Source organism: Dipodomys spectabilis, unplaced genomic scaffold (genome assembly GCF_019054845.1).
Source record: "Dipodomys spectabilis isolate Male_0828 unplaced genomic scaffold, ASM1905484v1 ptg000157l, whole genome shotgun sequence".
In the NCBI taxonomy this organism is placed as follows: Eukaryota; Metazoa; Chordata; class Mammalia; order Rodentia; family Heteromyidae; genus Dipodomys; species Dipodomys spectabilis.
Window position 1 is genome coordinate 2,533,471 of NW_024870834.1, and position 14,892 is coordinate 2,548,362.

Below are 14,892 nucleotides of genomic sequence, written 5' to 3' on the forward strand. Positions count from 1 at the left end.
CTCAAGTCAGCCCAGATGTTCCTTCTACCAGTCCCCCGGGATGGTATTCCCCCATAAACTCTTGGTTCCTGAATTCCACAGCACTGTCACTTTGGAAAAGTGCTCATCAGCCTTGATGGACACCACATGAGATTTTGTCACTGTATGAAGCACTTGGGGAAACCATGGACCTGTGAGGAGACAGTGCTGCTGGGGGCAGGCGTCACCCTGCTCATCCTTCAAGCAGTAACTCAGGTAATTCTCATGCAGGCCCACTCAGCATGGCACTACAATAAAGTACCAGCTTTACAGTCTCCCCCAGAATGTCGGCTTGGGAGGCATGGTTAGGAGTTGATGGGCCATCGGGGTGTGCTGAGTTTTCCCTGCCTTTGGATGGACTTTAAAACCAGCTCCCTGTCATGTCTACTTGGTGAGAGGGTTGGTGGCTCAAACGCAGGATGATGGAGTCATCGCAAATCACAGGTCTTTACGGCAGGTGTTTCCTTGAACCTCCCAACTCCTCTCCTACAACCATAGAAAATAACTAGGAGGCAGTAGGTAGAAGGTGGATCACTGCACGGTATAATTTGGAGCAACATTTTGAAGCATCACAAATTCCTGACAATTGGCAACTGTTTAAAATGATATACTGAATCCCTGTGATACAAGAATATCCAGCTATGAAATATCATGCCTTAACAGATGACTGGATGAATTTTTTTAAGAAAAGATGCAAACAAAAGCAGGCTGCAACATTACATATACCGTGTAATTCTCATTTGGAAAAAAAAGAAAAAAGGAGAGGAGGAAAGTCGTGTCCCTGTCAACAGCTAAAACTATACACCAAAATGTAGCAGTGATTATTTCTTGTGGAAATCAAAACATATTTTGCTTTATAATTTACATTTCTATATTTGCTTTTCAAATTTTTCCCATGAATATATTTTTCTATTAAATCTCAGGAAGAAAAGAGATAGCAAATATTGCCTAAAACATGTTCAACATTAAAAGGTATAAACAAACTGGAAAAGAATGCCTGTAACATAAAGACATAGATATTAATATCTTTAATCCAGAAAGAGATCTTGTAAATTAACCAAAATTAATTCCAGGATGTACCCAGGCAAAGAAAGCAAGCAGAAAACATTCATACACAAAAATTTGCAACAAAAAAGATGTTTCTGTAGCTAACAAACATGTTGAAAATATTTATCTTCGTTAATATTCTAACAGATGCAAACAAAATAAAAAATAAGGTAGTATTTTTTTAGCTGGTATACTGTCAATTTTTGAGTGACATGAGCCAGTGTTGCTGAATGGGAATGGCTCAGTTTTTCATACCAAGGAGGTTACTTCCTAAATTTGTTCTCGCTTTTTATAGAAAGCCACTCAAAAACCTCATGACGCATTCCACCAATATACAACTTTGTCCTAATAGTTTCACCTCTGGGAAGGTATCCTAAACCACTAAGTAGGTACTGAGTTCTAAGGAACTACAGTACTTAGAGATGCTTACCAGGGTGGCTTTCTTCAGCTCTGCTTAAAATATGTGCTCATAAAGATGAGAACAATGTGTTTAGCCTAAAAGGGACTGGGAACAATTTACATATTGACATTGGGTAAAGAGAGAGAGAGAGAGAGAGAGAAAGACAGAGAGAGAGAGGTATAGGGAGGTAGCAAACCAGAGGATTGTGATTTGAGGCCAGCCTAGGCAAAAAGTAATAATAATTCTTGAGTCTCCATCTTGACAAATGGGTAGGGGATTATTTAGATATCAAAATAATATTGGGGAGGTAGCAGTCAGAGGTTCGTGATTTGAAGCCAGCCTGGGGAAAAGATTCCTGACTCTCTCCATCGTTACAAATGGCTGGGTTGGGGGTCATACGCCTGTCCTTCCAACAACGCAGGGTAGTGAGAATGGGAGGATTACAGCCCAGGGAGGCCCATGCATAAAACAAGGCCTTATCTCAAAATGTAACCAACACCTAAAGGACTGGCTAAGTGGATCAAGGGATAGGGCAGCTGCCTATTAGTCAAGAGGCCATTGGTGTAAACCTCAGCATCACAAAAGAATAGTAGATTCGGTAATTATTCTTCTTCTTCATTCATCTTTATTGTTATTGCACGTGTGATGTACAGAGGGGTCACAGATTCAGTGATTATTGAATGATGTAGAAACATAATCTTCTGATGGAATGACCACCGCATGGTGCCAAACTGTGTCTAATAAGTCTTGATTTAGTAAAGCGTGAAAGGTCCGGAGAGGCATCTGCAAGGAGCAAGCCCGGTTCCTGAAACTAAGAACAGCTTTGCTCCTGCATTTTCTAGGTAGATAAAAATTCTAAAGCAGAAAATTAAGAGTGGAGATATAGCTGAAGGGGTTAGAGAGCCCTTACCGAGCAAACGTGACTTCAAGCCCCAGTACCTCCAAAAACTGAAAGAAAAAAAAGAGCCAATCAGTATCGGAACACACAGACTTAAAATGGAGAAAAGGAGGGGAAAGAAGGGAAGGAGGAAGGGTGAGAATAAAAAAGTGGAAAATAAGGAGGAGAAGAGGGAGAGGAGGAGAGAGCGGGTTCCATAATCCCTGTGAGGGGGTGGTCCCAAGCAACCTCCCATTGGGCCCTGCTTCACAAAGCTCCCACGACCTGCCAATAATAGCACTCAGGGAAACCAGCCTTCCTCACATCGGACTTCCAGAGTACCGTAGAGCCAAACCACAGCAAAGATGCCCCCGGTGGGCTGACATGTCTGTTCCTCCTTTCTCTGGGAGCACAGAACCAGTGCGGCCCACACCAGAACCACCTTCATTTGTAGAAGATGATCCTGAGGCCCTTTGGGCTGGCTAAGCACTGAAATTTCCTAGAGTGTCTTGAAAACCTACTTTTCCTTCCACCAGACCCATTAAAACCAAAGCCTTGTGCTGGGCCATTGGGCAACTGGGGTCCGCAAAGCTGCTCACCTAATTCTCATGAGCAGAAAAGGCTGGGAACTGCTTTTCCACTATGGCCACATGATTTAGGGGTTTTTGTTGCTTTGTTGCTCTTGCTTTCCAAAGAGTCTTTCTGTTTCAAGGAGAGGACCTGCCATGAACCCAACCCTTCGTGTTGATTATCCGCTGTTGTGTCTCATTCTTGACATCACCCCTCAGGTAGACAGCCCTGTGCACTGAGGAAATAAATTCAGAGAGGCCAGGATGGATAAAGAGGTAGGAAAGACAGAGTCTTAGGATTGAATCTTGTCTCAGCTGTGAAATCATAGACAAGACGTGTTCTTAACTGCTGGCAATTATGGTTCATGGGGGAAGAGTTTGGTCTTGTGGTGGGAGCATATTTAACTCATCTTGTGGGTAGAAGCACTACATCCTATAACACACAGGTCAGACCCGCCATGAACAGCCTGGCTCTAATTTTATCCTGGACTCAGCCTGATTGGGCTGCAAGTTATGCAGAATTGAGGCCCCCTTTCTCTGTGTGTCTAGACTATAGTCCAGCATTGGCCAGAGACTTGAGACCAAAGATAGGCCCAAATTCCTGTCCTGTCCCTGCTCAAGGGCACATGGTCCTCCGTTTAAAAAGACAGCCCTCTGGAGCTTGATGAGACAAACCCGGTGAAGAACAAGTGTCTGGCCTGCTAGAAGCCAGCCAAGCCCAAGAATCTGCTACCTTCACCTTATCTGCCTCTCTCATCTAGGGCTCAACTATAGAGAAGGGAGCTTCCCACCCAGGGACCATCTACAAGGGACAGAAGTCGGCCTCACAGGCACCATGAGAACCTCCACTCAGCCTCCTGCAGAGGAGGACGTTAGGGGCCCAGAAGACAGCCTCGCTGATCGCTTCCTCCCATCGCTGGGGCTGTGGGGTGGCTCACCTCCACACTGCGCTAGCTCTTGTAAAGAGAGAGTCCCGGCTACCAGGGGGCAGAAACATACAGCTGTGCTGGTCTCAAGGGATGGAGGGCAGGCCCCCAGGCTGGCACAGAACTGGCCAAGCTCCTGGAACCTGGTGGTTAAGAGACTGTAATGAAGAGAGCTTTCGAGGTTGAAGGATTGCCCTGTGCAAGGAAGACAGACAGGAGTTCTGTGGGCTCCTTTTGCCTTGATTTTTTGTTTAGAGTATCAGTGAGGTATACAAGGGGGAGGGGCTCAGTTTTAACACATCTGTACAGTGCTTATACGGAGACAGGAGGCCTTTGACTGGGTCTTTTGAGGAGGGAGAGACGGGAAGCCAGGGTCCTGTGGACACCCAGGCCCACACACACCCAGCATCCAATCATACTTCCTGCACCTAGTCAATGCTCCCATGCAGCTCTAGGGTCCCCCCAGTGTGCCACAAACAGTGCTTACAGTTCTTACCAAAGCCTCTAGCTTGCGCTCTCCCTGCTGTACGCCATGTTCTCCCCAGAGCCACACTGGAAGGAAATGGACACAGCTGAGCCTCGTGTGCTCAGCACCCTGACAGGCCCAAAGGCTGCCAACCAGCGGTTCCCCAAGAAGGCGTCCTTCACGTCTAAGAGCCAGCATCGCTGGCGATCAGGGTGACGGACGAGGGTCAGGTTTTTCTGCATATTACAAATACAGCCTTGCGTTCAGGATAAAGTTGGCCAGCCATGGTCCTGGGAAGAAGAATCTCACATTTTCTCTCTCTAACTTGGCAAATGGAAACACACACAAAAAAATATTTCTTTTAGGTGAAAACAACCACGTCCTCCACCTCCCCGCAGGCCTGGTTCTCATTATTAGCTCCAGGGCAGTGCGTGGTGGGGCACTTCTTCTGGGCAGGCCAGGGAGAAACAATGACCCCTTTCTTCAGTGGGGAGGAGCCAAGTCTGGTGGCTGAACCAACCGCCTGGCTCGTGTGTACGGGTCAAGACCACATGAAACAGCATTCCTTCTCCACGGCTCCCATTCTGCATGGGCTTCCGGAGCCACAGAACACCGCGGGAGTGAGCCTGGGGCCAGAGCTGGCGTCCAGAACTGCAGCTCACCCTGTGCACATAGTGGATCTCAGGCCGCGGTGCTGAGCCCAGCTGCCACGGGCTGACTGGGCGGGGAGTGGGGTCGGAAGGAGAGACGTCGCCTGCTGGTGCCTGTTGCTGTCATCTCTACATCGCTTTCCACTCCTGGCTTGTGTGGGACCCCGGGCTTCTTACAGGAACCTTATGAGACTCATACACTGGCAAGAAGCATTTGAGGGAGGATCAGTGAGAGGCCTTCAGGCCTTCACTCCCAGCTCCCTGGAGTGACAAGGGAGATGTCCCCAAGAGAAGGCAGCAACATGGAAAAGGAGCCAGGTACGGTCAGTGTCTTTGCTGCTCTTGTCAATGGCATGCACAGTGAGCTGAAGGTCACCCCAGGCTGGGGAGGGGAAGGGGTTACATGCACTTCCACAGTTAAGGATGCTGGGACTGGCAGGGACTGGCCTAAGTTAGAACCTGTCGACAGTGCCAGAGCTTCAGATGTCTTTAGATGCTCTTGTAGAGCACAAAGGGGCCTTGGTGACGGAGGCAGGCATATCTGACAGACTGTGAGAAGTAGGGAAAGTTTCCAGAACTTTCTGAACTCTCATTTCCTAGATTTCGGGACCATACACTTCAAGCATCCAGTGTGGCTGAGTAGAACATCCAGGAGGACCAGGACCTCCTGGTGTCACTGCCTGCTCCCTCCGCCTCAGTGACCCCTCTGGACTCTCCAAGGCAGGTGTGGGGTAGGGAGGGAAGAGCCCGCCGCTCTGACACTGGGAGGCCTGGACGGAAGAGAGTGGCATGTCCGGCACAAGGACTCACGGAGGAGGCTGGATGACGGGTGCCGATGCAGCAGGGAAGATATTTTTCCGGGGTATTCCGGAGGAGTCTGGCGTCTGAGATGGTAAAATTCCCAGGAGGGCCCGAGCTTATTACTATGAGTGGGGCTGCCCCTGCAGCTTAGGCGGGACAGGCCAAGGAGGCGCAGGACAGGGCAAGGCACAGGACAGGCCAAGGAGGCACAGGACAGGCCAAGGAGGCGCAGGACAGGCCCAGGAGGCGCAGGACAGGCCAAGGCACAGGCCAAGGAGGTGCAGGACAGGGTAAGGAGGCACAGGACAGGCCAAGGCACAGGCCAAGGAGGCGCAGGACAAGGAGGCGCAGGACAGGGCCAAGTAGGTGCAGGACAGGGCACAGGACAAGGAGGCCCGGGAAGGCACGTTCCCGCATCCCCATTTTCTCCTCCTGAGCAGCATTTGGATTCTGGGCCTTGGACCCCTCCTCAAGCTGCACACCTTGGACTGAGAATTACCTGTGTAGCTTCCGTGGTCTACAACAACTTTTGTAAGAAGTTCCATCCTTTGGCACCAAGGGCATACTCGGCACACATGAGGTTTGAAGGATGGAATGTACATCTCTCTTCAGAAAGAGCGCGCAGAAAGGAGAAGAATAAAGACGAAGTAATCTCCAGCGATGTGGATGTACACACTAGATGGCTGGTGAAGTGAAGTGGCCAGGAGGAGAAAGAGTTCCCTATTTGCTCTTTGACCTCTGATGCATTTCCCAGGTTTGAACGGATTCCTTCTGCAGGGAGAGTTCGGGTGCAGCTCTGACGGCCGCCATGCCCGCCTCTTGAAGGCACCTCCCTTGCTTCTCCCGATCCCCATGAGGAGGATCAGCTCTCAACTTCCCAAGGTCAGAGTCATTGAAATTCACTCCCTGTCTCCCAATTTTCCGGCTGAGGACTCTTACAGTTGTCAAGACATAAAGACCCAAAATGGGCACTTTTCAAGATGACCAGGAGTGTATAATTAGTCGATTAAAATTGTCAAGATGTTACTTTTGGTTAGTTAAATGATGTATCAAAATCATTCTGTTGTTTAAGGGCAGAGTGTGAGTGTGTGTCTCTGTGTGTGAGGGGCAGGAGGGAGGAGGAGGGAAGCATCTGTGGGTGTGCTTGTGGGGGTGTGTGCTCTAAAAACAATCCAATGACAGAGCTGGTCCACTGGGGAGCAGCCACTAGCAGCAGGTCAGAAAGGAAGGAACGACCATCCTGCCGCTAGGTTACAGCAGCCAGGGGAGTGTGGGTCAGAGAGCAGAGTAGAGAGGGGCATTGAAAAACCAAAGACAGTTTCCATTTGGGTTAATCCCTATGGAGCTTCCTCCTGGGATGATTGCTCTGGCTAGTAGCATATTTCCTGTCTCAGCCCCCTTCCCAACCTCTGTATTATTTTTGTTCCTAAGGAATGGAGTGTAAACACCTTTACATATTTACCTGCCGGGGTCTGCGGGGATGGGGGTAGAAGGAATGGCTGGGATGGACATCTATTTCACCTTAGAGCTATCTGCACTAATAATCAACGGGATGGCCTAATCCAGAAATGAGACATCTCTGAATGGCCTCTTCTGCAAATGGGGGGAGGGGGGTGTCTGATTCCCCCTCACCATGTGTTTTCTTTGAGAACTAAATAAACCAACTTACCAGACCCAAAATATAGCACTGATTTATTGGTTTTTGCGCTTTTTTTTAGTTTAACAGATTAGAAAGTCTGGCTCCTAAAAGGTTTTTTGGTTTTTTTTGGTCGGTTGTGGGGTTTAAACTGGGCCTGGGCGCTGTCCCTCAGCTCTTCAGCTCAAGGCTAGCACTCTACCACTTGAGCTACAGCACCACTTACGGCTTTTTTCTGCTTATGTGCTGCTGAGGAATCAAACCCAGGGCCTCATGCATGCAAGGCAAGCAATCTATCACTGAGCCACCTTTAAGGGAATGACTACTTGCCTAGAAACATCTAATGGGTGGTTTAATAAAATAAAAGACATGAGCATGAACTGGACTCTGCCTGGGCTTGTGGGCAGATCACAGATCATCAAAATAAAGCAGAGTTCTCCAAAGAACCATCGCCGGTGGTATTTCCCCTCAAAAGAACACCAAAAGAACAACACGATTTAACATTTTCCAAGGTGGCCGGGTTGGACTTGCCTTCCTGGTCATGTGGAGCCAAGCATTCTAAAGCAGGAACAGTCAGTCTACGATCCAGAAATCGCAGGGCTGCATCTGGTCCAGCTGCCACATTCCCCGCCCCTCCACTACTCCCCTCACCACCCACCACTCCAACCACCCCCACCTACTCTCCAGCTCCAGACCAGGACTGCCAGATCTCACACACTACTCCCAGACCAAAAACTAAATAAAGAAAAGAAAAGGAAAAGCAACAGTGCTGCCCCCACCATGACCGAAGAGAAACTTTCAGCAAAAGACAATTCCTGTTCCATGCAACAGCCTAGATATATTTATGGGTTACACAGGAACCTGAAGATGATCACAAATGTGTCTCCTCATGTCATTATTTCTGCAGAAGGAACTATAAAGCCAAGAAATTGAAATAAAACCTACAGGCATATGGAACTGTGCCAAATACTGTGCCACTACCTTTATGTGTGTCATTTAATTCAGTTCTTGCACCAACCCTACATGGTCAGTACTTTGATTCTCATTCCCCAGAAGAGAAAGCAGAAATCCGAAGAGATGAAATGCTTTGCTGGAGTTTCTATGATTTCTTTCAGAACCTAGAATCCAGCTGCGACCGCAAGGCAGGCAGCATTCCTCTCTAGTCCTGCATGGTACAGAATATAACACCTGACCCTGGATTATCTGACCTTTGGTGTTCTCCTTTGAAAAGGGGATTCCTCCAAGGGCAATGCCAACTCCACAAGCACTGAGTATGGACTGTTCTTTGACATTACAAAGGGCCCAGAGAAACAGAAAAGCTCATGGCGTGGCCATTGCTCCCTTAACCAACCTGCAGAGTTCTGTGAGCAGAAGTATATTTCATTATTCCCTCTCCTGAAGTTGTAGAAACCCTTGCATATGGTTGTCTTTATTTTAATGTGCATGAATAAAAGATATCCTTGTGAACTGGTGTAGTCTGCAGGCTGTTGAGATCAAACAGTTTTCTATTCCAGGTGAAATGTGAGAGTGACAGATAATGTCAATATGCTACATTTTTGTTAGTCAAACAAACATGGCCACAGTAATCATCTCCAGTGTGTGTGTGTGTGTGTGTGTGTGTGTGTGTGAAGTGGGGGCATACTTAAAGAATAAGATTTAAGGGGGAAAAATCAATAAATGCAAAATTTTCCATAAAACCTTCAGTGAGAAATATCCCTCCCTCTCCCTCATGTATATTAAAGGGAGCGAAATTTGCTGACTTGCATAATGCAATACAGAGTGATTACTGGGAGGTATCCAAAAGAATTAAATAAGCACAGCATTTGGAGGTACCTAGAAATAAATATTCTCATTCAAAAGCCAGTGTCAAGCCAATAGCACATAATGGAGGGGTTCCTTGGGTATTGGAGACCCTGCTCATTCCTTTGTTGCTTCAGAGAAGCAGCAGAGATTTGTGGGTTGTAAATGTGGGCTACACATGTGAAGAATATCATGTCAAGTTTTATTTAGCTATAATGAGGTAGCTTTAGTGGGGTGAGTGCAAATTCTACGAGCAGACAGATGCCATATTTGAATTCGGTCTTAGCCTTGGGTGCCCAACTCAACTCGTATAAATCTGGATATTCTCATCTACGAACCAAGAATAAATATCAGCAGCCAGATGTCTCTTCTTTAAATCATAGCCATTATTAATAAGTTAGTCTGACAATAATAACAGTGTGTATTTTGTGGAATGCCCCACTAAGAAATGTGCTAAGTCCATTAATTACGTGAATCCCCAACAGTGACACGCTAGCGATTTTTCCCTTTTGTGGAGAAGGAAATTGAAATTCAGAAAGGGTAGCTACTGAATTTCATTGAATGTAAGGTACATCCATTGTAATATACTTTATTACATTAGGTACCACAAGGAGAAAAATACACTGACAAGACTAATTGGGAGATGTCATCAATTGTAAGGTGCATCCCACTTCAGATGTTAAAATATTTCTTTAAAACATTGCCTTAGAATCAATAAACCAGGATGAATTGACTAACGTCACACATCACATACCTGGTAGAACTGAAGTATGAATATTTGGCTTTTAGAATAATAAAAAAAAACAGGGCTTCATCCCAAGGTGTTACCATACCTCGCTCACAATGAAAGCCTTGTGAATATTTGATGGGTAATCTAGTAAGCATAGCAGATATACCTCAAATTATAGACTGCATGAAATCTCAACTTATAGCTCATATTTATGTGTCTATATGTTACTATTCAGGTTTACTTGTTTCCATTTGGGAGGATTTTTCTGCGATGCTCTCAAAACAAGAAATAACTTACTTATGCACCTAGGACAAAACGAAACTCTCAGAATTCTCTTGGGAGTAAAAGGTAGAGAGAAAAGCAGAAGTTGGTATCATTTCTGATCTTGGCAACAAAATGTTCTTCAGCACGAGAGTGTGAGATATATATATGTGGTGTGGATGAGGCCCGCCCCAGGTCACCCACCGACAGAAGCTCCATTGCCCTGAAGGTTACAGACTGAAATATCTGTCTTGTAAAACATTCACAGAAATAGCTTTAGGAAAATAAAGTACCAATGTATGCTTGCCAGTATTGTTTGAAATGTGTCAACTGTGTAACTCAGTTGCTGAATTAGAATTAAACCAGGGACGATTTCAGAAAGAAGTAAAGCTGATGAAATCTAGGACTGGCTGCCACTAATGGGAGAAAGATGAATGGACTAGAGTGGGCAAACTAACTTAGATTCCAAACTGATAGCACTTGTGGAACTTCTGTTTCTTTTCTTTTCTTATTATTATTAACTTATAGTAATTGTACAAAACAATGGCTTTCACTGTGACATTTTCAAGCATGTATCTTATGTCCTTGGTTATATTCACCCTCATTACCTTATTACCTTAGTCCTGCTCTTCTCTCCCCGCCCCTCCCGCTCCCCAGCTGGCCCCTTTCCTCTTCCTGAGTAATCCCTTTCTACTTTTCCTGTGAGTTTCTGAAAATCTAGATTCTACAGATGAAAGAAAGCATGTGATGGTTGTCCTTCTGTGTCTGGTTTGTTTCACTTAACCTGATCCTTAGTCCCATTTATTTGCACACATGATTTCATTCTCCTTTGTCGCTAATATCTCAGTCTAGAAGTACGGTCCAGCTGCGGAGGGCCTGCTGAACAAGTTCAAGACCCTGTGTTCTAACCCCTGTCACTTCATAACATAGAATCCATGGTAGATTATTTTCAGGACGGCCACGAATACTAAAATGTCTGGCCGCTCAAATCCCTTCTATGACCTGGTGTGGTATACTGCTGGATTACCTATGATTCCCAATGCCATAGGCAGGCTATAAATACAGTTGTGTTATTGTACCATGTAAGCAACAATAGGAAGGAAAATAAGTCTGTCCACGTTCAGTATAAACACAATGCCTTTTTTCCCCCAATATTTTTTTTGATTTTTTTTTTAATTTAATTTTATTTTATTTGAGAACATACTGTACAGAGGGGTTACAATTACATGGGCAGGATAATGCATACATTTCTTACCAAGCATTGCAGCCTCCTCCTTTGTTTACCCTTCACCTCCCTTCCCAGCCTCCCCCCACCCCCCCCCACCCAATCCTCCCCCCCTCCCCCCCCACACCGACATTGTAAAGCTCGTTTTTGACATGACATTTTGTACTTTTGATCCACACTTGATGGGACCAGAGAACGGGGAACCTGTGCTGATGGAGGCCAGCTGTCCACCCAACCACAGGACAATCCTACTCATGCAGCCTGGTCAGAATCTCAACATGGGTCATGGGTTCTGCTCCTCCCTTTATTAACACCACCACCGGCTCTCATGATAATACCACCCATGGTTGGAACAGAACTCACCGTAGTCATACACGAACCCTGGTTGTGATGAATACGACCCACCATTGCAGGAAATTACTGTGCCACGAAGCCACAAAACATAGACATAGCCAACTGAATGTACCTTTAGTTCCATTTCAAAAGAGATCATAGTCTCGACATCTCGTTCCTGGTGAGTCCACAGTAGTTCTTTTGCTCTGCAATAGGGCCCAGTTTGGCTTTTGTTTCTTCTATACACACATAGATGCTTGTCTTATTAAAATCAAGGAGAAGTAAATTTCAGCAATGCTGTAAACATGGTCATTTCACCCCCTTTTCCTATTATAATACTTATGGTCAACCAAATACGGAATCGGGATGAGATGTAAAGCTCAGAGCCGGTAGTTCACACCTGCCATCTGAGATATTCAGGAGGCTGAGATGTGAGAACAGCAGTTTGAAGTCAGCCTAGGCAGGAAAGTCCATAGACTCTTATCTCCAATTAGCCACTAAAAAAACCCGGAAGTGGAGATGTGCCTCAAGTAGCAGAGCACCAGTGCTGAGCAAAACCACCAAGGGAGAACAGAAAGCCCTGAGTTCAAGCTCCAGTACTGGCAGAAAGAAGAAGTAAATGAATAAACAGTAAAAAGAAAACACCGGGTCTCACAAGACAACAAACTCTTCTCCACTCACTGTTGTATTGTTCACATACGCGGTCATTTGTTTACTGTTTGTCAATAAACTTACTTGCTTAAACTACAAATTCCACTGCCAAATAAATATATTTTCCTTATTTAATATTTTTTTTTGTTTTCTTCCAGGGCTAAGGATCAAACCCAGAACCATATGTATGCTAGACAAACACTCTACCACTAAACTATGTCTACAGCCCTTTATTTTTTTCTGGCTTCAAGGGTAATGTATGCTTGGTGGACACAATGGTAACAGTAAGGAAAGAGTAAGGAAGAGACACAGGTCATTGTCACCACCAGCTCATAGCTGCCATGCCTTATGCTATCTGTGTGTGTGTCTGTGTGTGTCTGTCTGTGTGTTGACACTTGGGGCTTGACCTCAGGGCCTCTCATTCTTGTCTGGCTTTTTCACTCAAAGCTGACACTCTACCAACTTGAGTAATACCTCCAGCTCTGGCTTTTTGATACTTATTTGGAGATAAAGAGTCTCGTGGACTTTTCTGATCAGTCTAGCTTCTAACCTGTATACTCAGATTACAAGCATGAGCCACCAGTACCTGACTTGAACTTCTGAATATTAATGGATTAGCATGCAGGAAGCAGGTCATTGAAGACCTTGGTTTTGGAGGCAGAGCTCACTCAAAATCCAGAGCTGCAGCTGTGTAACCAGGAGCAATAAACCCTCTTCCACTTCTGAGCCTTCATTGCTTTACATACCAAATATAAATCTTATCCCCTGCTTCCTAGAGCTGCATGATAACTAACCGGCATCAATTCCTGGGAAGACTATGTTCAGCGACTATGTTCGGCACACTCCTCTTCTGGTAGTTCTCTATAAACAAACCTGAAATTGTCTGTGTATGCTATGTAAGAGAATTTCTCTGTGTTACCAAAAAAAAATCTTTGGAATAAAACAGTCCTTTGAAAAAAGTGTCTGTCTTGTAAATTCTTTCCTGAATTTTATAACGATTCTTTAAACTCTACCTGTGTGCAGCTCTGTATTTCCTAGTATTTCTAAACTTTAAGACACAATGTGTAGGCCCTATGTATGTGTCTTCTTCTACCCTCCATAATGAGAGAGTTTCTACAGATGGATTCAGAGAGTTGAAGTGAGATCTTGATGTCACACAGCACAGGGAGTTTAAACTTAGTAGCAGATATTTCTGAATGACTTTCCTGGAATGTAACAGGTATTTCCCTTCCACAGCAGTGAGCGAGGGTCTTGTTTTACCTGAGAGCACCTCCCCCATCAGTGGCTACCCCCCCCCCAAACCTGGAGGTTTAATTTGCTTCGAATCCAGGAACAGGTCTCTCTGGGGCTTCTGGAGTGACTGATTTTACCCAGTAATGGCCAATCTCTTTGTTTAGCTTAACCGGCCACATTAATCAAAATAGCTGCTTTGGTTTCATAGGCGGTCCTCATTTGAAATGGAACTACGCCTCTCTTTCACCCATAACAATCCATGGGCTCACAAAGGTGCAAGAGACAGCATCGCCGAAAACACAATCTGCCCAAAGCCCTGTTTTGAAGGGCTCACCATAAGCCGGCAAAGGCACCACAGCAATTTGTTTTCCTTTAGATTCTCACATGGCTCCTCTTGCAATGGCACAACGTGGCGGCACCGACGTGTCCACCATCTATTGTCTCCCGTCGGTGTGCAGGAGGGCAGCGATTCCAGCCCATGGGTAATTAGTTCTCACTGGCTAGGAGTATGTGGCAGGTTGGGGAGTATGTGGCAGAGGGGTCCTATCATCTTATGATATGAGCAAGTTTAGAACAAGTAACAATTCTCTAAGTCTCTCAATCCCTCAGTTTCCCTCTTTCTTTCTCTCTCTCTCACACATACACACACACACACACACACACACACACACACACGCACACACACACACAATGGAACTGAAGAACCAAACTTTCATGACTTGTCTATGCAGCAGCTAGTGTAACTTACCCTCTTGTTAGAAAAGCAAGGGATGGATAATACCCCAAAATGGAAGATAATAATGTTTTAAGTTGTTTTTCAGGTTTAGGGAGCAGAGAATTTGGGGAGATGAGGCAAAGGAGACCCCGATAACTCCACAGACATTTCGTAGTGAACACATTCAGATTCAAAATAACAATCTCTGACCACCCTTAAAACATGGCCAAAGACAAAAGACAGTTCCTCAAAAAACTTAAACTCAGAATGAACACACAACCCAGAAATTCTACCTCTGGCTTAGACCTAAAGGAACTAAAAGCAGGGTCTCATAACTCTGACCCCCATGACCACAGAAGCTTCATTCATGAGAGAGAAAGCAAGGAAACAGCCTATCTGCTCATCAGCAGGGGAAATAGGTAAGGAAAACAGCATAAATGTAACATGGGACATCATTCAGTATCAAAAAGAAGCAAGTTCTGATATGAGTGACCCTGTGGATGAACCTTGAACACCTTAAGCTTAGTAAAACCAGCCACAAGAAACTCAGTTCT